This window comes from Papio anubis, chromosome 6 (assembly GCF_008728515.1).
Source record: "Papio anubis isolate 15944 chromosome 6, Panubis1.0, whole genome shotgun sequence".
In the NCBI taxonomy this organism is placed as follows: Eukaryota; Metazoa; Chordata; class Mammalia; order Primates; family Cercopithecidae; genus Papio; species Papio anubis.
The window spans coordinates 56,739,537-56,766,111 of NC_044981.1; the positions used below are offsets into that span (position 1 = coordinate 56,739,537).

Consider the following 26,575-nt stretch of genomic DNA (forward strand, 5'->3'; position numbering starts at 1 on the left):
TCTTAGCTTGCTGAGCTCCATGGGGGTGGGATCCACTGAGCTAGACTACTTGCCTCCTTGGCTTCAGCCCCGCTTTTAGGGGAGTGAAAAGTTCTGTCTTGCTGGTGTTCCAGGTACCACAGGGGTATGAAAAAAAAAAATAGCTGCAGCTGGCTTGGTGTCTTCCCAAGCAGCTGTCCAGTTTTGTGCTTGAAACCCAGGGTCCTGGTGGTGTAGGCACCCAAGGGAATCTCATGGTCTGTGGGTTGCGAAGACCGTGAGAAAAGCAAACTATCTGGGCTGGCATGCACCATTTCTCATGGCACAGTCCCTCACAGCTTCCCTTGGCTAGGGGAGGGAGTTCCCCCACCCTTGCACTTCTTGGGTGAGGTGATGCCCCAACGAGCTTCGGCTTGCCCTCCGTGGGCTGCACCCACTGTTTAACCAGTCCCAATGAGATGAGCTGGATACCTCAGTTGGAATTGCAGAAATCACCCCCTTCTTCATTGATCTCACTGGGAACTGCAGCCTGGAGCTGTTCCTATTCAGTCATCTTGCCAGCCACCCCTCTGTCACCTGTATTTTTTTCCTTTTTCTTTTTCTTTCTTTTTTTTTTTTTTTTTTTTTTGAGAGGAAGTCTTGCTCTGTCACCCAGGCTGGAGTGCAGTGGCAAGATCTTGGCTCAGTGCAACCTCCACCTCCCAGGTTCAAGTGATTCTCCTGCCTCAGCCTCTGAAGTAGCCGGGATTACAGGCACACACCACCACGCCTGGCTAGTTTTTGTATTTTTAGTAGAGACGAGGTTTCACTATGTTGGTCAGGCTGGTCTCGAACTCCTGACCTCAGGTGATCCACCCACCTTGGCCTCCAAAAGTGTTGGGATTACAGGCATGAGCCACCGTGCCCAGCTGAACCATGAATTATTGCAAGCACTTGTACTGGAGCAAGAATGCCAAAGGAGAGAGAAAAGCAACTTAGCATTATTGAGAACCTCATTCTGTGCCAGGTAGAAAATGAAGCACTTTTTTGCCCGCATAATCTCATTTAATCCTTATTGCAACCTTTATTACACAAAATTCTGAGAGTAGCTCCAGTATCATAAAATAATGAATGGTGAATGTAGCTCAACTCCTTAATAAAAAGCAGTTATTCTGTGTATGGTATCATACATTTTTTTAGGAAGACAAAAATAGAATATTTTGCTATTTCAGAAGAGCCAAAATTACAGAAATGGAAAGAAGATATTGAAAAATGAAATCAAATAAATGTGTGCCCATATGTGTTTATCTCTCTTAGCACTATAAATTACCTAGCAAACTTGATCCCCTCCATGCCTGGGGTTCCAATTCTGTTCCTGCATTAGATTATGGTAGCACCTCTAATTTTTTGGCTGCAATGTAAACTATTACTAGTCATCTAATTAAAACAATATATGTATGACAATAGACACAATCAAAGTATAAGAAAACATTTTTAACTTCTAAACTTTTATTATTGTGTCATAAAGGTAAAAATTTTCAAGAGATAAGATTGCAGAAATAATGACAAAAGTTCTTCAACAGTCAGCAGAGTGGAAGCCTTTTAGAACATCAGATGGTCTCACTATGTGTTTTATCTCAGATTTCTACTGTGTGTAGTTATTGTTTAATATTTTGCTTTCATCTATAGCCAAATAATCAAAACTGTTTTTAAATGATATCATTTCAACTATAAAAAATATTAAGAAACCTGAAATTTGGCACTAGCTTTGTCACAGGTATAATCTGGCTATTAACTATGACTAACTATAAGAAATAATTTAATTAATTTAGTCTTTATAAAGACAACCCTTAACATTCCCAATAGATGCATTCCAAATCCTTTGCAAGTATTTTGGCACTTTTGGCATTTGGACAGGATAATTCTTTGTTGGGAGGAAATATCTTCTGCCTTGTCCAATCCTGTATATTATAGGATGTCTGGCAGTATTCCTGGCTAGACATACTAGATGCAAGTAGAATTCCCTCCAGTGTAACAACCAAAAATTTCTTTATGCATTGCCAAATGCAAAGTTGCAGTAAGTTGAGAACCATTGCCTATAAGTTTTAAAAATAATTCTTTAGAATAATGTGTAATTACTTCAATTAAATGACTCTTGTAGGTCCTATAGTAAGTAGACAATATCCAGGCCATCTTAAAATTTCTAAGAGTTTTTATTCAGCGAATTTTACAAGGAAATCAATGTAACTCATCTTTCCCCTTAAAATCATTTCTATTACTATTTCCCATTTACAGTATGCTATTATAATTATACAGTGAAAACAAAATTGTTTATCTGAAAAATCATGAAGAATAAGTTATTAGAAGAATCCAAAGTATTTTAAATGATGCCATTATGTATCCCTTAGCAGACATAGGATGTACCTGAACTATGCCTCACTGCTCAATAATGCCATTGTACATGCAGGCTTTTTCTATTTCATTGCTTGCCATGGTGAGTGTGTTGACTTTTATCCTCATGACTTGTCAAAAGATGACTGCTGCATCTGATTCACATTCAAGGAAGGCAAATAGAAGAGGTAAGGGACTATGCCAGTCACATCTATCTCCTTTTACAAGGTAATTAAGTGCCTTCTCAGAAATATCATCAGAAAATTTCTGTGTAAATCTTATTTCCCTAACTTGGATCCTTTGGCTGCCCTTGCTGCAAGGGATATTGGGAAATGAAGAAAGAGTGAGAAACAAGATTATTATTCCTGCCTAAAACTAATAATAGTCCATTACCTGAAGTGAACACATCACTGCTTTATTTCCAAATTCAACTTCCATTATCCAGGAAAAAAGAGAAAATGACATTTGTAGCAATTAGCTACACATGATAAGAATAATAACCACACCACCACTGCCACCAATAATCATAATGACAAAGCATCATAAAAATATTTATTAAATGCCTATGATGTGACAACCATGCTTCTAACAAAAGTTCAAGTTAGGCACTATTATTACTTTTATTTTACAAAGAAGGAAGGTAGGGCCCTTAGTAGTTAAGTAACTTGTCCAAGATTATATAATTGGTCAGTTTGAAATTCTTCAAATGTCTGTTGAGCAAAAGTTATTTTATAAAGTACTATCTTTGGCACTTCATCATAAATAAATTTTTCACTTGCTATTTAACTGGTAATAAACTGGTAAGTAATATTTATATAAGTGGCTCTATGTTTTACTCTTTGCATAAGTAAAAATAAATGTATGTATCAGGAAAAGAGATGTGAAGAATGTAAATATATAACCAATAAACAATATCCAATTACAATGTAAATATGTATACATACTTATTAACATTATTTGGAAATAATTTTAGAGTTTTTTAATTAAATGAATTAAAGTAGGAAAAACTGTATTAGTTCTTAAAGATTAGCATCACTGATTGGTATACACAGCTGGAAAACTGCTGTATTATACTGTATGCATATAATTAGTTAGTGATCAGATGTGAGACAAGTAATAGACATCATTTGTGCCATTGGAGTAATCCAAAATATTATGAAGAAAATTCTTGTGAATTTTAGGGAAAAAAACATAAATACAAGACAAAGAAAGAACTATCTCTGGCAGCAGAGAACACTGAATTGGAGTAAGAGATCTTTTGGAAATAAAGATATTTTGCCAAAATGAGAATGGCTAGCTCTGAGTTTACTTTTATTTCGATAAATATCTGCTTCCATTGTTCCAATTGTTGCTATAGTAGAGTTAATTAATACAAAATCAATTTTGCCAAAGGGAATTATAACATTAAATTTAAAAAATTTTAATGTGACATCTTATATTCAGATGGAAAGAAAAATAAAACAAAGCAACCCACAAAATTTGAACATGTGGGATCAGAATGGGAGCTCAAGTTGAGACCAATAGGAAGGTAATTCTTATGAAAGCCAAAAAAAAAAAAATTGCCTATAAGGTCTGTATTAGCCAAATGACTGATGAAGTATGAAAAAAGCTGATGACATTCAGGGTTGACTGCATAATTTGTGGGACTCAGTGCAGAATGAAAATGTGAAACCACTTGTTAAAAACGCAGAAAAATATTTACATAAGGGGTACTGAAAATGTTTTTCCTTTCTTCTGTGGCCTCTTCCATGACTTGTCATAAGAGGTGTGTGTGTGTGTGTGTGTGTGTGTGTGTGTTTAAATTTGCTCTTTGAAGTTGCTTTAAGTAAAAAAAATAAATAAAAATTTTATTCATTAGCATGAACTTTGCCACACACATTTATATATTATAATGCCAGTTTTAAATGCAAATGTAACACTGTTAACCATTTAAGTAGAATTACTGAAATTACACAATTTGTATTTCATACTTTGTATGTGCGTATATATTTTGCTGTTAACAGGCAGTTGAAAACACTGCATAAAACTAACTCAGTAATTTTTATTTCAGTTCTTGATATGCACACATTCTAACAATACTGTCTACCTCAAGCTTACTGTTGAATACAGAAGGAAAGAAAAAGTAACTATGAGTAGCTCTTTCTCTTTTCTTCTATATCGTTTTCTTCTGTATCACTTTTATTGCAGCTGGTTGGTAAATACATTAAAGTAATGAGTAAGAAAGAATATGGCGGAGTTTCATGGTGGTTGATATTCTTAGAATGTCATTGCCTTCTTTCTGCATTTGAATCAAGTTCTGGTTCAAATAGAAGTGTCGTCTCTCAGGATTGCCTGTGCTCCTGCTTACTTAGTCATGATGTAACAGGCATTCATTGACTTGCTTTGTGTCTCTCTGAACTGCCCCACACTCTGAGTCCACAATATTTCTGTGCTTATGTGGGCATCATGAGTACTCTATGGGAATGAGACAGCAAGGAATGGCAGACACACATTTTCCATATATATATCTCCCCTGCCTACACACATACTCCATCATCCTGCCAGACTTCGCTTGCAAAACACAAGTTCAAACATAAAATTTTTAAGAATTTGAAGACCTTCTCAGCAGAGCAATAAATCAAGTGTGGGGCTCTTCCGAGCATGGGACCCAGTGCAACAACCAGATCTTATGACAACGAAACCAGCTTTGATGACATTTTGGCCGAAGGAACTTTTAAAAATAGTATTCCATTCAAGAAACAAAATGGAAAGAGAAGCTAAACCTCTTTGGATTGTAATTGGTTTATTTAAAAAATTTTAATAACTTTTGAATGTTAACAGTCAACTCTTCTCAGCTGGAGATCTTAACTACAGACTATTTTTTTTTTTTTTGAAGTGACTACAGTGTTCTGCTCTAGTCCAACACATGCAGATGTATATTCAAGTTATCAAAAGAATTATTGTTTCCAAAAAGTTGTGAGTAGGGGCAAAATGGGGTTCAGTGTTGTGCCTTATATCACCTTCCAATTTTAGGAGTTCCTATTTCTTCAATTCTACTTTTCAGTATTCTACTTATCACTGTCTTTTTAAAAGCCTGGAAAGTGTCATTTACCATCATAATTTTTTAAATGGATATGGAATCAATGTCCAAAGCACAGAAAACAGCCAGGATTAGGACTCAAAAATGCATGTTCTCCTTTGTGTCTCTTGCCACAGAAACATGCTGTTTAAATCTGCAAGTCTACTGATAGTGATAAAGCATTCTGAAACATTTCTGAAGAGTGACAGTTATGTTGCCTTTGAATAGTGTATGAGTCAATTGATTGGCTTCCATTGAACTAATTTAGTAATTTAAAAATTATCTTCCTGTTGTTTGCTTTTATTGTAGCAGTACTAATCTATAGAATATCTATATAATCCATTTTTCCCCTACTTTCACCACTTCTTCCCTGGATAGGCACTAGATAGAGAAAATGGCTAACATTTTTTCAGGATCATTACCCACAGTGTTTCAAGGTATATAAAAAGTTTTTCCTGCTTCTGAAAGTAGCATTAAGATGGAAGTCATGGGGAAAAAAATAGTGCCTCTGTGTTTTATGTTTAGGAATGGTTGTGAACATTTTACCCTGCAAATAAAACACTAATAAAATAGTCACCTATAGAGACCATCCTGGCCAACATGGTGAAACCCCATCTCTACTAAAAACACAAAAATTAGCTGGGCCTAGTGGCACACACCTGTAGTCCCAGCTACTCGGGAGGCTGAGGTGGGAGAATTGCTTGAACCCTGGAGGTGGAGGTTGCAGTGAGCCGAGATGGCACCACTGCACTCCAGCCTGGGCAACAGAGTGAGACTCCATCTAAAACAAAAGTTACCTATGGAAACTGGAACACTTAATATCTGTCATTTAGAATGTAAATAGTATATAAAAGTGAAAGAGATAAAAAGCTAATTGTTTTCTACATTAATATCGAAATATATCTAAATAATTTTACTATACATTTAACTAAAGACAACTGTTACACATGTCTCATGAAAATATATGGTATAATTAGCACATAAAAATTGATTTGTATTTCTCATGGAAATTTAGATCCAATGGAAGGATATGAGATAGGCTACATAATAAAAGGGATGAGTAGATCCAGAAATTGAAAAGAATAGGAACCACTGTCAGGAGAGGTTAATTCCAAACGTTTTCAATCTTTGGGTCCCATGCCACACTTTGCTTGGAATAGATGCAATATCTTCCCCATTTTTCCTCCCCACTCTTCTCCTTAGGGAAAGAATCCTTAGATCAGGCAGCTAAGCCAACTCTATCAGTCAGGGTTCCTAAGGGAAACAGAACAAATAGCAATAAGTGTATATAGAGCAATCATTTTTTATACACACACACGTTTATATATATATATACACACACACACACGTATGTTTATACATATATACACATATATCTCAAATATACATGATTTATTTAAAGAAACTGGCTCATGTAATTGTGGGGGCTGAGCTGGTAAATTCAAAATCTGTAGGTCTGTAGGGCAGATGAGCAGGCTGAAAACACGGGTATGAATTGTTCTTGCTGTCTTGAGTTTGAAATTTGTAGGGCAGGCTGGCAGGCTGGAAACATGGGCAGGATATGCACCTTAAAATCTTGATACATAATTCTTTCTTTTTCAGGAAAGTTCAGTTTTTGCTCTTAAGGACTTCAGTTGGTTGGATAAGGCCCAAACAAATTATCGAGATTAATCTGCTTTACTCAAAGTCAACTGGCTCTGTATGTTAACCACATCTACAAAATAGCTTCACAGTAACACCTAGATTAGTGTGTGATTAAATTACTGGGTACTAATGCCTTATGTTGACACATAAAATTAAACATCACACCAACTTCAGCAAAAGGAGTTTATGGTTTATGATAATGATATAGTAGCACTGGAATTGGGACAGCATAGCTGCAGGAAGCAAGACAGGACTAAAACGCCTCATTATACCTAGGTCCTTTCCAAATTCAACATGATCTCTTAATGATACAGTGAATATCAATTGCTTTGCACATTGGCTGAAATTTAGTAATTGCCCAAAATTATGAATTAGTATTTAACTATTTTAAATCCTGAGAAGCCTTTGAAATATCCAGGCAATAATAAGCAGTTGGATGTAGGGCTCTAGAGCTGCTACCAAGACGTTAATCAAATCAGTTAGAACAGCTTCCTCTATGATTTGGACTGGAAAATATGAAATATGGAAAGGATAACTTTGTTATAATGAGAGAATAATGGGGCAGATTTACATATAGAAACAATGATAATGTTATCCAGGTTGGGGACTTAGTACAAGAAAAGGATAGAATTGAGGACCTATTAGTAGGAATTCGTAATCCTAACCCCTCCATTCCCCCCACCTCTTCTATGCGTTGGATTAAGAGATGTGGCATAACCTTCATCAGGTCTGTCTCTCTATCCCCTCTGCCCCTACCAGAATAATAATTCTACAACAAAAGGGTACCCATGTCATCCCCCAGTTTAAAACTCACCATGACTATCCATAATTCTTTTCCAAATTTCATAACATGTGATGTCTGTAGCCGTCAAATTCTTGCCTATTTCTATGGTTTAATTTCTAGTCATTTCCGTCTCCTTTTGCATTCTATTCTTAACACACATTGAACACACTTCCATTTCTGCAAATTTGCCTGATATCTTTTGCCTCTGAACCTTTCAACACTCATGTATTTATTTCCAATGCCCCACTAAAGTTAAACTGCTGAAAGGTAGCGACCACCCATACTCTTTTTTGTTATCTGTTTGCCCAGCACAGCACAAGGCACATACAGGTGCATAATTGTATCCACTCTCCCCTTCAGATGCCAAATTCTTTAAGCATAGAAAGCATACCTATTTCATCTTTATTCCCTCTCACAGCGTCGTTTGCAAAGTACTTTACACTTAGTTTCCTCAATAAATTCTTGCTGAATTCAGTGGAAGCAGTGATAGAACTATAAACCCCTATAATCATTGGAAATAGGGAAATTATATTCCAAGTGTTACAGAATGGGCATAAATGAACCATATGTGTTGATTATATATGGGGACTGAATATGCTATAAAGTGCACATATGGTAGCAGGAACACTACTGTATTACTAAATGTGAGTCATGTAAAACTAATATGCTTGCAATAAATGTTAATTAAACATTCAATTAACAATTTTCTTGCCCTTTTGAAACTTAGAATGCTTTGAAGGGGATTATTTGGTCTCTTAAAAGCATTTTCCTGGTAAATTTAAATAGGTACTTTTTTCTCTCCATTTAATTTCTTTCTTTTATCTCTTTTTGCATAGAAATTATGTACATCCCCTCACATACTTTTGCTTTGCCTTTAGATTTTTAATTTTTATTTTAAAAACGTTTTAAATTGATACATAATGATTGTACATATTTATGGGGAACATATGATATTGTGATGTATATAATGTAAAATGATCAGGGCAGGGTAATTAGTATATCCATCATCTCAACTATTTATCATTTGTTTGTATTGAAGATGTTCAATATTGTCCTCTAGCTATTGAAACTATAAAACATATTATTGTTAACATTTAATTTATTTAAAGTGTACAGAGATTAGCAAAATGATTCTAATGACCTGAATTTTTGGCACTTCAAGAAGAGGCTTCACGTAATATTTTGAGAAGCCCCCACATAAAAACACGCCATTTGCAGTGCTTTCTTTCAGAAGGCTTTGGGTCTTCTGCCTTTCAACCAGAATTCTGGGTGTATTCTATATCCTTTCAAATGAGTACACACACACACATGCACATACGCACATTCCAAAGCGGCCATGATGCAGATGACAGTTATTCCAGTGCTTTTGTTCAGGAATAGTTTCTGGTCCACTTTCTTAATAATTTCAGGGGCATATCTTAGGAATCTGGAGCTGTCTGAATTACCTAACAGCTCCTCATAATTCCATAAAGACTTTGCATAGAACAAGTCTGTAAATGTGGAAAGCTCAGAAATCATGCCTGTTTTGTTCATTGTTAACTTCTCATTCTTAGGACTAAATTTAGTGCATAGTTGGCACTCAATATACTTTTGTTCACTGGGAAATGGGTGTATGAATTTCTAAGGTTAAGTATATACATACTCCCTGGTAATATTAGTAGCTGCTAAAGATACTTTGAACAATAATGGATATGGTATACACACACACACACACACACACACACTATGTTGCACTAATCCTGCAGTAACTAGGGATCATTCATAGGAAGGAAGTGATATCCAAATAACATCCACTGGCAGTAGAATCCCAGTACACACATGGTACCTGACTTTGGCTGGAGTAAAAATGAATAGGAAAGAAAGGTCATATAATGACAGATGCTTTATTATATCAATTTTAAGATGCATCTTTCCCCATAGTTTAGCCTATCAAGAATAATAATTCATTTTAAAATTAGTAATATTTATTGAAATCAATGAGATCTGAAGGAATAAAAAGTTACTCCTTATTGACTGAGTACAGAAAAGAAGAATGCCTTTGCATAAACTTCTTCAAATACCTTTTACAAGGAAATAATTTGATAGCATATTGAGGGGAACACAACAGCCCTTCTGATAACAAGCAATGAAAATGCTTAGAACGGCAAACAAAGTTTCAAGCACTCTAGCTTGTGTGTTTTCTTCAAACAGGATGTTTGCAATGAGTGACTGTTTTTAAAAAAAGAGTCCTGCAGTTTTTTGTTTTTTTTTTAAAGAAAGACACCAGTGGTTATTTCTCAATAACTTAGCTTTAACTCAGGGACCAATAAAATTTTCCAGCTGGGGTGAATAAGGCCTGGGGAAAATGTTAAAAGAAGAAGGGATTTAAGACATTTCTGGAAAATACAATTTTCACATCCTCCTGTCATTGTCAACCAGGTGGCAGTTATGATATAGACGTCACTTACTGCACATCAACAAATTTGGTCATAGTTGTTCATGTTGCCATTTTAAATGAATTATGCTTATACTACAGTCATTACGCTTAATTGCCTTTAAAAATGTCTTCAAAAATTATATCGTGATTCTGTGCTAAAATGAAAAATTATTGTATGTACAGAAACAGAAATCATGCAGTGGGACATATATTTAATAGTCCAGAAAAAACTATTTATCCTAAAAGCAATGAAAGAAATTTTAAAATGTTCTTGGAAATCAAAAATAGTGATTTGTTGGAGTTAGGAAAGAAAGACTCCACAGGGAGAAAAAGATGTGTTATCTTTTGCTTCTATTGACTATTACATGCCAACCAAGAAAGTGCCAGAAGCAAATTTTGCAGAACAGGTGTCAACAGCTTGTGAGAAAATCCCAGAGACTACTTTTGGAGTACTTTTCAAAGAAATTCTGGCTGCATAACTAATGTTCTTTATGGCACAGAGGACCATTTTTAGTGATAAAACACGGATAAGTATTGAAACCCCTGGATTTGAAAGGGATGCAGAAAAGTTGCAGTCTGAATGTGGAATTGTTTAGGAATATATTAAGAAATTTATTTCACCAGTTTAAAAATATACACAAATTTGATGATGGTAAATCATCTACAACAAAAAGTCTTTAAAAAGCTATTCCAACATGCGTAAGATAAAAATTCTAAGAGAAAAAGTATTGTGTCACAGTTTTACAGGCAGCATTTTGTTCTTTCTTTGTGAGTCATAACAATGTCTTACATTAATAGCCCTTAGAGTCTGTTTTATATTAATGCTAGCTGGATCCCGAAGTATCTGGAAAGTTCTTTTTGGCGTGGAGAAATAAGTGTGCTTCAATACTGTAGAATCTCAGCTTCGTGGTAAGGAGAAGAAAGACGGAGAAAGTAGAAAAGACTAAAAAACATTTAAAAGAAATGTTCCATGCAATCTAAAACAAGAAGATTGCTGTCATTAATATGGTTAAATAAACAGTACAAGTTGATCCCCAAAGCACTTTTGCGTTAGAAATTTAGTCTTGAAACAGCCTATTTTACAAAGTCCATGCTCTTCAGTGTAGCTTTGGGGGAGACACATGAGGCAAAGAGGGGAGAAGCAAGTATATACTTAGGCAGCTAGATGGTCTGAATCAGCCCTGTGTCTTTCTGTGTGACAGAAGTTGCAGCCAAGTTAAGATTCTTTTCACATTCTAATCACATCTGTTGTTGTGTTGTCCTAGCACTCAGCCAGGGGCAGTCCTGGATTTATCTGACAGCATAATCTGATGCTGCCGATGGTACGTGGCTAGGTGAACCATTCATTTTAAAGTGATAGAATATGTCTATTACAGTGGTTTTACACCCCTTTCAATACCTATGGCAGCAGTTCACGGTGCTATAAAATTAACTTAGACTGACTTTCATGACTCTACATTTTTCATTTCCTTCTGGGTTGCCACACCCTCTGGAAATCAGACTAGCGCTAAATGACTTGGGCAATGAGGCTTCCATTTCTTCCCCTGGGAAACTAATGTACAGTCTAATAGACTGTTAGGAAATTGTTTCTGATATTCAGCCTAAATTTTCTTTTCCTTAATTGCACCCCATTACTACATTCTAAACAATTTTTCTTTCTCCTTTTTATCCTGCAGATTCTTGTCTAGAGCCATTTCAATTTGGCCAAGCTTTGTAAAATGAATAGTTTTTGTTCTTTGCTTCTACTGGCAGTCAAACTTTCTTGTTTTTAGTTTACTTACTTGATATTCTCAAAATTCCTTTGCTGCTAACTGTTACTAAAATAGTCAAAAGACTATCATTTACAAAGATGTTCTGTCCAGAAAAGCACAGAAAACAGTATTACCTTATTTTGAATATAAAAATTGAATTAATCTCATACTGGCTGTGTATTACCATCCCAATTTATTTTTAATCAGACAGCCCTATCTAGATCATCTTTTCTACCTATATAGGTTTTTAAAATTTATATTCTTTAGGTATTATTCCCCTAAAGTATGCACACACACACACACACACACACACACACACACAAAACACATTTGAGATGAGAGTCCCGTCGCTCTGTCTCCCAGGTTTCAGTGCGGTGGCGAGACCTTGGCTTACTGCAACTTCCGCCTCCTAGGCTCAAGGGATCTTCTCACTTCAGCCTCCAGAGCAGATGGGACCACAGGCACACACTACCACGCCTGGCTAGTTTTTGTATATTTTGTAGAGATGGGGTTTCGTCATATCGCCCAGGCTGATCTTCAACTCCTGGGTTCAAGCTATGCACCTACCTTCACTTCCCAAAGTGCTAGGATTATAGGCATGAGTCACCATGCCTGACTTCTGCTTGCCTTTTAGTAGATCTGAATTTATCAATAAACATTAACCAAATAGGTAGTTTAGTTCAATTTTATGAAATAAACAGCTTGCAAAAATCAAAAATATACCTTAAAACGAATATCAGTATCTCAAAGCTGCTTATGGCTAGATGTTTTTTCCTTTTTTGTAATAAAGATATCAAATATTTACATAACATTTTAAATGTCTACAATGATTTTCACATCTATTACCTTAGTGAGCCCTGATTTTAACTCTATGATTGATTTCTATCTTTGCTTTGATCCCCAAGCATCAATGAGTGACCATGTTGGGATTATTTCTCTCCCCCACCCCTTCTTCACCTGCTACCCTCTTGCTCACCTAAACACACGCTCCTGATAACAGAGTTTTCTTTTCATTATACCATGTTAATGATACTTTAAATATCATTTACAGGAGTCTAAACTTGAATTTGGGCCCTATGGACACTGAAATATAGTAAAGTATTCCTAGACTTCATTCATCCTCTAATATTGAAATAGGAAAAATAACTAACGAGAGAGACTCATCCATTGCAGAAAAAAACAAAACAAAACAAAAGAAGGAAGGAAGGTTTGTTTATGTGTTGTTGAAAGAACCACAGTTTCTTCAGAATCTTATTAAGAAGAGAACAGACACTTGAAATATATGCCAGCTAGTAATAATATTATAAGGTGTCAAGGATAAATGTGTGTTGGTAACTGAAGGGCAATACTCTGATGTAAGTCTAAGAAAACTGCCATATAATGAGTACTTTTCTCTCCAATATATAACTTAACTTGAAATATTGACTGCAGCCTTCACAGACCAAGGATTCCCACCACCCTTTCCCTAGCCTCTCTTATTAACCTCTTTGCTCAGCAGTGGGAAAGAATACTAGAGGCAAGACCTCATGTGCCATTTCCCCAGAATGCTCTGAGAGCATTAAAGTAGCATATTGCAGCCTGATGAAGTATCGGGATCCTTTACAAAGGAACTATTATTCCACATTAGTTTCTTCTACTCTTCTTGGAGGACAGTACAGTAGGTGGGGAAACATCCTCATAAATGATTCATTCAGTTCTGAAAAAGCATTTGTGTCTCTCCCCTCTTTCTATAGATGCTGTTTTGATAAAGCTTAATGGTAATTGCCTTATTCCAGCTTAGAGATCTATGAAGACTTTGTAAAAAACAAAAGTTCTCCTATTACACTTTGTGATGTTTGGCATTTTAAGTCATATAGCTGTACATTATTCTGATCTTGAGTATGAGAATTGGTAAATAAAATGTTAAGTGTATAATGGAGGCACTTAACTTACACAGACCCAACTGTATGAATCAGAGAGAAGAGATAATGGAAAAAGAAAAAGAATAACATTGCTGACCCATCTTCTGGCCACAGAGTGATCAGGATAAGGCTTTCTTTGAGTTTTATCTCCCTGACCTAATGCCCCTCATAGCTTGAGCACCCCTCTATGCCAGGCATTATGATAAAGTTTCATACCTCCTGACCCTATCTGTCCAAATAACTATGGCTCCATTTGAAGCAAAATTCTTCAAGAGTTACTTAGATGCATCATTTTCGATTCCTTTTCTCACATTGTGTTTAATAATATTTTACTTTGAAGTAATGTCAGCCTTACAGAAAAGATGTAAGAATAGTATGAAGAGATCTTGTACACCTTTCATCCAGATTCCATAATTGTCTCCTTATTATCATTTACTATGTTGTTTCTCTTTCTTTCTCTCAAGTATGTACATTTTATGCATTTTCATAATGACTTGAGATGACCCTTAACACGTAAATATTTCAGTATGTATCTCCTAAAACAAAGACCAGTCTTTTACATAACTACAGTCCAGTTAGGAAAATCAGAAAATCAGTATTGATATAATACTATTACACAATTGACGGACATCCTTTCTATTTTGCTACTGTTTCAAAAGTGCCATTAAAAGTAAATATTACTACTATTACAACAACAACTAATAATAATTCTGGTCACGAATGCAATTGCAGTGAGATTATTTTGTGCAATTTCATTTTCTAATGGTTTGTTGCTAGTAGATAGAAAAACGATTGTTTTTTATATATTGATCTTAGATCCTATAACCATGCAGAACTCATACACTCGTTTTCTGGTAGATTCCATCATTTTTTATATAAATGACCATTTAATCTTTGACGAAAAATGGCTTTACTTATTTGTTTTCCAAATTGGATGCTTTTTATTTCTTTTTCTTGCCTTACTACACTGGCCAGAACCTTCAGTACAATGTTGAATAGGAGTGGTGGGAGTGGATATCCTTGTTTTGTTCTAGTTCATAGGGGAAAAGCATTCAGTCTTTCACCTAAGTATGATACTAGCTGTAGCGTTTCTGTAGATGCCCTTTGTAAGGGCGTGGAACTTCCTTTCGCTGTGGGTTGAATAGTGGCCCCCAAAAGATTTGCCCACATTCAAATCTCTGGAACCTGTGGATGTTAACTTATTTGAAAAAAAAAAAAAAAGTAATTACGATGTAATTAGGTTACAGATCTTGAAATGGCAGCATTATGAATTACCCGGGTGGGCCCTAAATTCAATGACAAGTGTCTATGTGAGACAGAAAAGGAGAAGATGCAGACACACAGAGGAGAAGGTGCTGTGAAGATGGAGGCAGATATTCGAGTGATTTGGCCACAAGCCAAAAAAGTCAAGGAATGCCAAGGGCCATCCAAACGTGGAAGAGGCAGAGAAGAATTTTCCTAAGAACCTCTGGGGAATGTGGATATGCTGACACCTTGATTTTGTATTTTTGACCTTCAGACTTGTGAAATAATAAGTTTCTTTTGTTCTCTGCCACCAAATTTGTGGTGATTTGTTATACCAGCCATAAGAAAATAATATGCCTTCTGTATACCTACCTTGCTGAGAATTTTTAACAGGAATAGATATTGAATTTATCATTTATTTTTTCCCAGCTTTGTTAATGTGGGGAATTGCACTGATTGAACGAACATTTTTATTCCTGGAATAAAGTCCATTTGGTCCTGTACTGTTGAATTCAATTTGAGAAACTTGTTCAGCATTTTTGCTCCATGTTTATAAGGGATATTGGTCAGTAATTGTCTTATGAAGTGTTTGATTTTGGAACCAAGGTAATGCTGGCTCCATAGAATGAGTCTGAAGTATCCCTCTTTTAAAATATATAAAATAGTGTATATAGATTTGGTATTATTTCTTCCCTAAATGTTTGGTAGAATCCACTAGGGAAGGCATCTGAAGTCTGAATTTTCTCTGTAGGAAGGTTTTTAGTAAAAATGAACTTTTAAAACTAGATATAGGGTTATTCATATTAGGTATTTCTTCTTAACTGAGGTTTGGTGGTTTTTTTTTCTCTTCAAAGAATTTGCCCATTTCATCTGAATTTTTGCACTTATTACCATAAAATTTTCCATAATACCTCTTTATTATACCTCTAATGAAGGTTTTTAGTAAAAATGAACATTTTAAAATAGATATAGAGTTATTCATATTAGGTATTTCTTCCTAAATGAGCTTTGGTGGGTTTTTTTCTCTTCAAAGAATTTGTCCATTTCATCTGAATTGTTGCATTTATTACCATAAAGTTTTCTATAATACCTCTTTATTATACCTTTAATATATGTAGAATCTGTAGTAATATAACTTCTCTCATTCCTGCAATTGGCAATTTGTAACTTCTTTTTTTTTGCTTAATAAGTCTGGCTGAAAGTTTATCCTTTCTCAGTATTATCAAATAACCAGCTATTGGTTCCATTTATTGTCTCTCTTTTCTTCCATTTATTGTTTCTCTTTTCTATTTTATTAATTTCCAGACTCCAATCTTTATCATTTCCCTTCTTCTTCACATTTCAGATATATTTCTGCATATTTCTTTTTTATTTTCCAATTTTTTTAGGTAGAAGCTGAGGTCATTGCCTTGAAGCTTTTCTTCCTTTCCAGTACAAATATTTAGTGCTACAAATGTTCCTCAAATACCTTTTTGGCAACATGGTACCAATTTTGATAGGCACTATTTTCATTTGAACTGAATAGTTCAAAATACTTTCTAAATTTTCTTTGATGTCTTTGACACATGGATTATATAGAATGCATTATGTCATTTCTAAATATTTGGGGGAATTTCCTAGAGAACTTTCTGTTATTGATTTCTAATTTAATTGCTTCAAAAACTTATTATGTATGACTTAAATTATTTAAATGTATTGATACTTGTTAAATGGTGCAAAATATGGTCTATCTTTGCAAGTGTTCTATGTGCACTTGAAAATCATGTTTATTCTGCTTTTGTTGGGTAGGGTATTCTATAAATGTTAAGTCAAGTTGGTTAATAGTGTAGTTCAAGTCTTCTATATCCTTACTAATTTATGACTACAGGTTCTATCAATTTTTAGAGGGTTTGGTTTGGAAATCACTGACTAATATTGTGTTTTTAAATTATGCTTTGCAATTCTGTCTGTTCTTTCTTCTATTTTGAAGCTCTATTATTAGATGCATAAGCACTGACAATTTATGTCCATAATAAGCTGATCTCAAGTTTGATCAGTTACTACAATTCTTCTTTTATAAAATCAATTATTTTAACTTTCCATTTTTTAAATTTGCAAACATACACAAAATCAGAGAGAAAATGAGTATTATGTACCCATCTCTCAGTTTCCATAACTATTAATGTTTGTCATATTTGTTTCCAAACTGGATGCATTCTCTCTTTTTTTGCTTGAATAGTTTATTGCAAATCCCAGCTACCAAGATACTGAGATAAGCTTTAGAGTAAAAAAATACTTTTTTTTTTTTTTTTGTGAGACAGAGTCTCACTCTGTCGCTCAGGCTGGAATGCAGTGGCTTGATCTCAGCTCACTGCAAGCTCTGCTTTCTGGGTTCACACCATTCTCCTGCCTCAGCCTCCCAAGTAGTTGGGACTACAGGAGCCTGCCACCATGCCAGGCTAACTTTTTGTATCTTTAGTAGAGACGGGGTTTCACCCTGTTGGCCAGGATGGTCTCGATCTCCTGATCTCATGATCTGCCCACCTTGGTCTCCCAAAGTGCTGGGATTACAGGCATGAGCCACCGCACCCGGCCAAAAATACATTCTTATGTTACTGCAATTCTGTTGTCACACATAATTATCTAACACAAATTGCATAACATGACCTAAATACAAATTCATATTCAAATTATCTCAATTGTTAAAAAAAAGTGTGTGTGAGTATAAACTGAAACATCATGGATTTTAGTTTGTTTGTTGTTTTGGCTTGTGAGGATCAGATCCAAATAAAGTCTTCTCAATAAATTTGGTTATATGTCTTTTAAGTAAAGTGGTCATACAATCTGCAGCTCTACCCTAAATGCCTCTGAGCTTAGAGGGAGAATAAATAACAAGTACATTGTGGTAACAAGAGTAAACCATGACTGTTTCAGCCAACTGGTAGATATGCTCACCTACACTTAAGTCTTTTTAAAATTACTTGTGATCTACTCTCACCTTTTCTTAATGGCATTGGAGAAATGGTTCAGTCTTTTCTACAAAATATCGTCGTTCTGGATTTGACTGTTTCCTGTTGATATCATTTAACTTGTTCCTCTATTCCCTATGTTTTCAATAGACTGCAAATTAGATCTAAAGATTTGGTCAGATTCAAGTTCTTTGTGTACACAGCGGTGTGTGTGTGTGTGTGTGTGCAAGAGAAAAAGAAGAATACTTCAAGGGTCATTCTGTGTTTTTCCTGTTGCATCATTATATAAAAAGCACATGATGTATAAGAACCTCACTCTTAGTGATAACGAAGTTGATCAATGGTGACAACATGATCTCTTCACTGAAAAGTTCCCCATCAACTTTCACTAGTAGCCTTATTATCTATTAATGATCATTGTCTGAATCATTTATTTTATTAGTAATTGTATTAGCTTGTTTTCACACTGCTATGAAGATACTACCTGAAACTGTGTAATTTATATACAGAACAGGTTTAACTGACTCACAGTTCTACATGGCTGGGGAGTCCTCAGGAAAGTTACAATCATGGCAGAAGGTGAAGGGAAAGTAGGCACCCTCTTCACAGGGCATCAGGAGAGAGAGAGAGCAAAGGGGGAACAGCCAAATACTCTAAAAACCATCAACTCTCATGAGAACTCACTGATTGGCATGAGAACAGCATGGGGGAAACCGCCCCCAGTTTCCAATCACCTCCCACCAGGTCCCTCCCTTGAACATGGGGATTACAGTTGAGATTTGGGTGGAGATATTGAGCCAAACCATATTAGTAATCACAAAATTGTTATTTTTATAATTTTATTACTCCTTTTGTGGCAATTAGCTGGAGAGCTTAGGCATTGAAAAATGTATCGCCTAAGGCATTGAAAAATGTATCTACTAAGGCTATTTAATTATCCTGAAATACAAGTTACACTGTAGGAGTAGGATAAATACTATTTCTTTCTGTTAATGATCGATTTTCAGGATAATAAGTGGGTGCTCTGGCAACTTTCCATGAGTTATAATGTCTTTTATCTTTGCTTTTTTTTATTGTTTTGTTTTATTGTCATTATTTGTGACTTTAAAATATATTCAATATATTTAAAATAGCTTTCAGCCGTTATTCATTTTGATGTGTACCTCTAGCTATCCCTTTTGCTTTTAAAATTCAATAATCATTTATTTATGTCTCTTGCTACAGCTGTAAAATTGAATATTGCTTTGTGAGCCAAATTAACATTCTGTTTTTAAGAAGCGAGTTAATCAATTTGTATTTATTGAAATTACCGATTTATTGATCTATCTTCTATATTTATAACATTCTCTTGAAACATTTTTACCTTATTTTGTTGTTGTTATTGTTCTTATTGTTGTTCATTAAATGTGTATTCCTCTATTCTGTATCTTAATTCCTATACTACACTTTTTCTTGTGTGCAACTATTTTTTCTTGTATTTCTTCTATTTTAAAGTCCATTTCTAAAGTGTCTTTCTTTTACATTTATCTAGTTCATTACTAATTCCTTTCCATTCTCTTTACAGATTCTATTATTGTTTAGTTACCTCTCTTCAGAGCTGTTCTATTACTGATTTATGCTTTTCTTGCAAAGCTTTGATCATTTAAAAAATTTTCTAGACTATCTAGAAATCTGAAAGTATTGGTTTTGTCTTTTTCATAGCTATGTTTATTAGGTATGTTTTTATTATTTGTTGGACTATTATTTGGCTTATTTATATATTGTCTTACAACTTATTTATGTAGAGTTTGATTATAAATTTTTTTCTTTGTTTAAATAAAGTTGAGTTTCTTTTAACTATTCAGAGAATGTTTCTACATGAAAAAGCAGAGAAAAGCCAAAGTCGCTTTTACAAACTCATGGCTCAAGAGCTCCTTCCTATCTTGTTACCATGATTTATTCAGAAATATGGTTTCTTTTTGGTTTTTGAGGCTAAGCTTGATTCAGAAAGTTGTCCTGCCTCTACCTCTGAAACATTCAGAGCTTTGTGGCCTTCTGCAGTGGTGCTCTTACCTTCAAAAATTATATTTTGTGGTTATGGAGTATTCTGAGATCCTTCTCTGCTAGTCCCTTCCCCAGCAGTTTGCTCAATTTAGATTCTGTTCTCCATAGTCTTTTCCTCAGTTTCTTCTCTATCCGTCTAAAACCAAGATTTTATTGAATGCTTTGAGATTTTTAAGGCTTAGGCTGCTTCCACTGCATGTGATTCTTGCAGCTTTGCCCTCTCATCTGGAGTTTAGAGTCTGTGAAGAATTTTGTTTCACTGGTTCTTCTTTGTTTTCCTAGCCTCCTGTGTTGAGTGCTGGCTACATCCTCCCGTATTCTGACGTATGTGGCAATTCTGGTCATCAAGCTTTGTTGAACATATCATGTATGAGCTTTGTCTTTTATTAACTGATATCGTTTGGCTCTGTATCCCCACCCAAATCTCAGGTCGAATTGTTATCCTCAATATTAGAAGAGGGGCCTGGTTGGAGGTGATTGGATATGGGGGTGAACTTCCCCCCTTGCTGTTCTCGTGATAGTGAGTTTTCATGAGACCTGGTCGTTTAAAAGTGTGTAGCTCTTTCCCCATAGCTCTCTTTCTCCTCTGCCTGTGTGAGGATGTGCCTGCTTCCCCTTCGCCTTTTGCCATGATTGTAAATTTCCTAAAGCTTCCCAGCCATACTTCCTGTACAGCCTGTGGAACTGTGAGTCAATTAAACTTCTTTTCTTCATAAATTGCCCAGTCTCAGGTAGATTTTTTATAGTGGTGTGAGAATGAACTAATACACTAACCTAGTTGATTTGACTGGTTTTTGTAAGGGGATTGATGTGTTAAATGTCACTACCATCACATTCTTTTTGTCAGAGTCAACTTGTGTGCTTTTTAATTTAAATGATGTGGCTGTTCCATAGAAGAAAAAGTATGGCATCCCAGAATTTGATGATGAGTTCAGAAAAAAATTGTCTTCAGAAGCAAAAATTCACTAAAGTAAATACATAATATTAAAGATTCATTGTTTAATCCAATCAAAGTAATTTGCTAATACTTTTTGAGGTGTGTGTGTGGGATAGCTTTTATCAGTATTAGTATTTGCTTTTCTATTCATTAAACACACTTCCTCTTCAAACAACCATAGTCCATGCTTCTGAAGTAGACAGCTCTGTTTTGCCATGCTATCTGCAGTCATGAAACGAGATAAAGACCACTGGTTGACCTTTGGCCTCATTAGACAATAAAATTGGACTGATTGACAAAACTGAATAAAGAATAGATTTAAGCACAGTGCTAATGAGGCCATGATCACAAATTTTACACAGGACCACTGATTTTATTTTATCTTATGGCCACAGTATGTTCCCCAACACTCAAAGTGTTTCCTCTTGGACATAAAAAAGCCTGCAAAATGAGCAGGAACAGGCAACCACGAATCCATCACATCTACTGGAAACATGCCCAGTTATTGGCCAAATTATTGGCCATCTTCGTCTATAAGAGACAATGCAAATTCAAAGGATACTAGCAGATAAAGTGAAGTCAGCTCCAAAGCCTTTCACTGTGAGTAAGAACCAAGTACAACTTGTCTGCAAGTCATTCCAGGCACAGTTCCTCTGTATCATCTGACTTGAAGTGTCATGCATCAGTCAGCAACATTGACCTCACTTGGGAGTTGGTTGGAAATGCAGAATCTAAATCCCTTTCCAGACCTACTGAAACATAATCTGAATTTAGCAAGATTCCCTGGTTGGTATGTTTGCATATTCAAGTTCGAGAAGCACTGGGTTAGACCCCAAAATTTGTAGCATCAACTCTTACATCTATTATAACAACTCTAGGATTGTTGTATTGTTATGCATAAGAGTAAATAAATATCTTCCTGGAACATCAGTCAACATTCTTCACTTGATGAGTATGATAGCATCTCATGAAATTTTAATAAAATTAAAAACAGTTGACTACTTTTTTCTCGAGATGGCATCTTGCTGTGTTGCCCAGGCTTACCTACAACTCCTGTGTTCAAGGGATCCTCCTGCCTTAGCCTCCCAAGGAGCTGGGATTAAAAATGGATGACTATTTTTAAAATTCAATATCTTGTTTCTATTAGCCCTGTTTTCTCTTGCACTGTGTATACACACTCCAATTGTTATCTGTGCGTCTGCCTTCCCTTAGCTTTATATTGCAGTAAGAGAATTTTAAAATCTCAATTATGTTTTCCCCTAATACCACAAGACTTAAGAAAACAATTGTCAAATGGCTTAGCTTAATCCATTACATAATTCCTTTAAATATCTAGATAGACTGTGGAGCCATTCCACTGATAACTATATTTTACTTAATACACTTAGTTATCTGGTGTATCTTCTGTGTGATCTCTCTTTATTGGAGAGGCTCCAATCACTTCCCTTTTTATTCATTTGTACTAGTTTTCTTATTAAAGATTATTTTAAGAAGGCAGTGCTGTATCTCAAATGTTTTATTTTCTAATCAAATAGGATTATCTATTGTACTTTCGAAGACTATTTTCCAGGATACATATTTTTTTTTTTAATTTCCCAGAATATTTGTGGGGAAAAAAACTCCTTATACGATGATATTAACACATTGTTTTCTTGGGATAGCAAGGACACAATGTCTGAACATTGACCCTAATTGGTCATCAGATTAGGCTATGATGCAAAGAGAGCAAAGCTCTGTTTTAATAGTCTTCTGTGTGTTAGTTCATGTTCTATCATAGCAAGCTCTCAAAACATCATCGATGTCTTCTCCCATATCACTGGTTAATAGGCATGTTTAGCTGATGACTCACCTCCACAGCATAATATCTGTCAGTGCTGTCATTTAGCCTAGACCTCTGTCTGGAGCTCACCCCTCTCTTAGTGTTTTAATTTTTTTACATTTTTACATATAACAATCAGTTATATGTGTTTTTGTCTCCTGTTCTCTCCTGCCCTCCATCCTCTGTCTCTCACTACTTGTTTTTGTTCTGTTTTTGGATAAATATTTTTGTACCACAGGGACTTAAAGGTTTGGAGGAATCAGCTAAAACAGGAGTCCCCAACCCCTGGGAAACAAACTGATACTGGTCCATGGCCTGTTAGGAACTGGGCCACACAGCAGGAGGTGAGTGGCAGGTGAGTGAATGGAGCTTCTCTGTATTTATAGCCACTGACCATCACTTGCTTCACCACCTGAGCTCTGCCTCCTGTCAGATCAGCGGTGGCATGAGATTCTCATAGGAGCGTGGACCCTACCGTGAACTGCACATACAAGGGAACTAGGTTGCACTCTCCTTATAAGAATCTAATGCCTGATGATCTGTCACTGTCTCCCATTACCCCCAAATGAGACCATCTAGTTGCAGGAAAACAAGCTCAGGGCTCCCACTGATTGTGAATTATAGTGAGTTTTATCATTATTTCATTATAGATTACAATGTAATAACAATAGAAATAAAGTGCACAATAAATGTAATGTGTTTGAATCACTCCAAAACCATGCCCCAACCCCAGTCTGTGGAAAAATTGTCTTTTACAAAACTGGTCCCTGGTGCCAAAAAGGTTGGGGACCACTGAGCTAGATGAAAAGGTGGGGAAATGGCATTTCAGGAAAGGAGTTACCAATGATCTTATTGTCAATTCTTAGTTCTCATGTTACTAAATCTCTCAGCAGCATTGAATAAATCTCATAATTTTCCTCTTCCTGAAACATCTTTTTCTCTTGAGTCTTATGACATTCTGGCTTGGGACTCTTCCTTCCTCACTCATTGCTTCTCCTGACACCATAAGAAATCCCTCCTCACCTCCCTTATCTCGATATTTGGGGTGCCCTAACGACAGTCCTCTGGCTCATTCACTTCTCTGTAAGCGTTTACTCTCTAAGTGATCTCATCTAGCTGCATTCTTTGAACACCATCTACATGCAAACGACTCTCAATATTGTGTTTCAGGCCTCATTACTCCTCTGACTCTAAGCTCATATATTCAATTGTCAATTCAACGTCTCCACTTTCATATCTGATAGCTATCTCAAAATCAACATATCCAAAAAAAAAACTTTTTTTGGCCCTAAACACAAACATACCTGCTACTCTGCCAGTGTTCACTACCTCAGGAAGTAGAATTCTAGGCTTCCAAAAATCTTGGAGACATCCTGACTGTTCTTGATCAAACCCACATCCAATCCATTAATAAATCTTGTAGAACTACCCTTGAAATATATCAAGAAAGCTCATTGCTTCTCCCACTTAACGGCTACCACTCCTACTGAAGCTACCATCATTTCCCACTGGGTTTATTGCAAAAGCTTTTTAAATGTTCACACTTCTTCTAGCTTGACTTCCTAAATTCTAGTCTCAACATGTCAGAGTTTTCCTTTTATAGCACAAGTCAGACCTTGTTGTTTCTCTTTCCTATCTCATACAGGGTAAATCCAAAGTTCTTATGGTAGTCTAAAAATCCTTCTCCAATAAGTCTCTACTAACTCTGCAACTTCATACCTTATTACTATCTGCCTCCCTCAATCCAAACTAGCCCTGCTGCCTCCTTGCTCTTGCTTGAACATGCCAGTCACTCTCTAGCTTCAGTACCTACCTTGCTGTTTATGCCTGAGTGCTGTCAGCTACCCCCTCACTATATTAAAATCTCTGTTCAAATAGCATCTTTTTAGAGAGGATGAATTTGACCAACCCCTCTCCTAAAATCCCTTTGCATCCTCTTACCCTGATTTGTTTTCCTTCTTAGCCTTCATAATTACAGATATATTATGTCTCTGTTGATTGTTCATCTTCCCGATAGAATGCAAGAACTGAAGCTTTGTATTTCTTGTTCATTTCTGTATCTCTGGTGCCTAGAATTTTAGGTATTCAATAAATGTATGTATTGAAAGAAAAATTGAATAAATGTGGAAAGTAAAGTACATGCAAAGATTCTTTCTAAGGGACACTCATAGAGTATGAGGTATATGAGTAGTGTACAGAGTTGTTATGACTAGTGGCATAAATCTGGTATGTGGCCCTGGAGTTTCTCCAAAATTTCAATGTTGTAATTGTATATTTAAAATGTATAGATAATGACATTCAAATATGGGTTAAAACAACTTTACAAATCATTGATTATATAAACATTTGTTAAGTTTCTACTTTGGGCCAAACACTAATGTTTAACGCTATCACTACAAATAGGGAACCTGACATCACTGAACAACAATTTTGGGGGAAGTGAAGGTCTGAAACTATATAAGATATTGTAAAGACTCTATATATTTAGCTTCAGTATATAATTCTCTTCCTATGTTTAAATCTTACTCTGGTTTATCTCTATAGGCAATGAGAGATGAATAACCCCAGTGTGGTACACAGGTCAAAGCTGGAGGCAAGGCTGGAGTTTTTTACAAAGAGGAACTACCTCCTGCCTGGGAATAAAATCCCTGTAACATTTTTAGAATGAAAGACATTACTCTGAAGTTTAACAGCACTTGCTATCAGTATCATTTGTTTAACAATACAACAGACCCTATACCACTGTTGTCTTTTTGTATATCTGTGTCACATCCCATTTGAAGGCTGCTGTCAAGCATGGTAACTGTATAACCTAACATTCACTATATATTTGTTGCCTGATTGGATTAAGGACTCAGCAAAATAAGGCAATATGTTAGTAGAGCCATAAACAACATCCTGGATTAATAATCATGATCAGGCATAAAATTTCCTCCTATTCTTTTGAGTTTCTCATAATCTTCTCTCTCCCATGGGAGTAAAAATCTTTATAGATTTCAAAAGCCATAAGAATACTGAACTAGAATACTTAAAATTTTTTTCAATCTAAATATTAAAATAAGCCAAGAACACACATCTGTCAAAATGACAGGTTGGATATGGACTTCAAATAATACTGTGTTCTCATATATACTTTTTCTAAGATCATCCTCCCAATTTAGACTTTCAGTGAACCAAAGTCTGGGATGCAAAGTAGCTCATTCATATTTTAATTCAGGCAAAGAGAATATGAGCTTAATCTAAAACTTAACATATAGTTGTGCTATGAATTTATAAGAGCAGCTCCATAATTTATAGGTTGATGGGACATACTTCCAAAACCACCTGGTATGACTAATGAAACAGTGAGTCACAGTTCAGCAACTGAATAGGTAATGTAGCTACAGGGCTTAATTTCTAAATCACTGAACTCATCATGCATAGACAGGAGAGACTACATCCCTCTGCGATAAAAATAAAGATGAAGGAGCGTGTGACATGAGCAGCAATGGCATTAAGATTGAATAGCATACAAATACCCATTTACATTTTTAAGTTTAGAAAAGGACACAAGAAACCATATATACATTTTCATAATTGGCCAATATTATCGAGGACAGCTTCCTCAATTCAAATAAAAATAATGATGATGATGACGACGATGATGATGATAATATTGATGATGCCTGTCATTGTTCATT

General features: G+C 35.6%; 1 long non-coding RNA gene across 1 annotated transcript in view; it reads left to right on the forward strand.

The window, feature by feature from the left end:
• LOC103883745 overlaps positions 1 to 23,471 on the forward strand; it is a 332,145-nt gene extending 308,674 nt beyond the window's left edge. The window contains exon 3 of the long non-coding RNA XR_004184309.1: positions 23,134 to 23,471. This is a non-coding gene — a long non-coding RNA (uncharacterized LOC103883745). The remainder of the gene's footprint in view (positions 1 to 23,133) is intronic.
• The last annotated feature ends 3,104 nt before the right edge of the window (positions 23,472 to 26,575 follow it).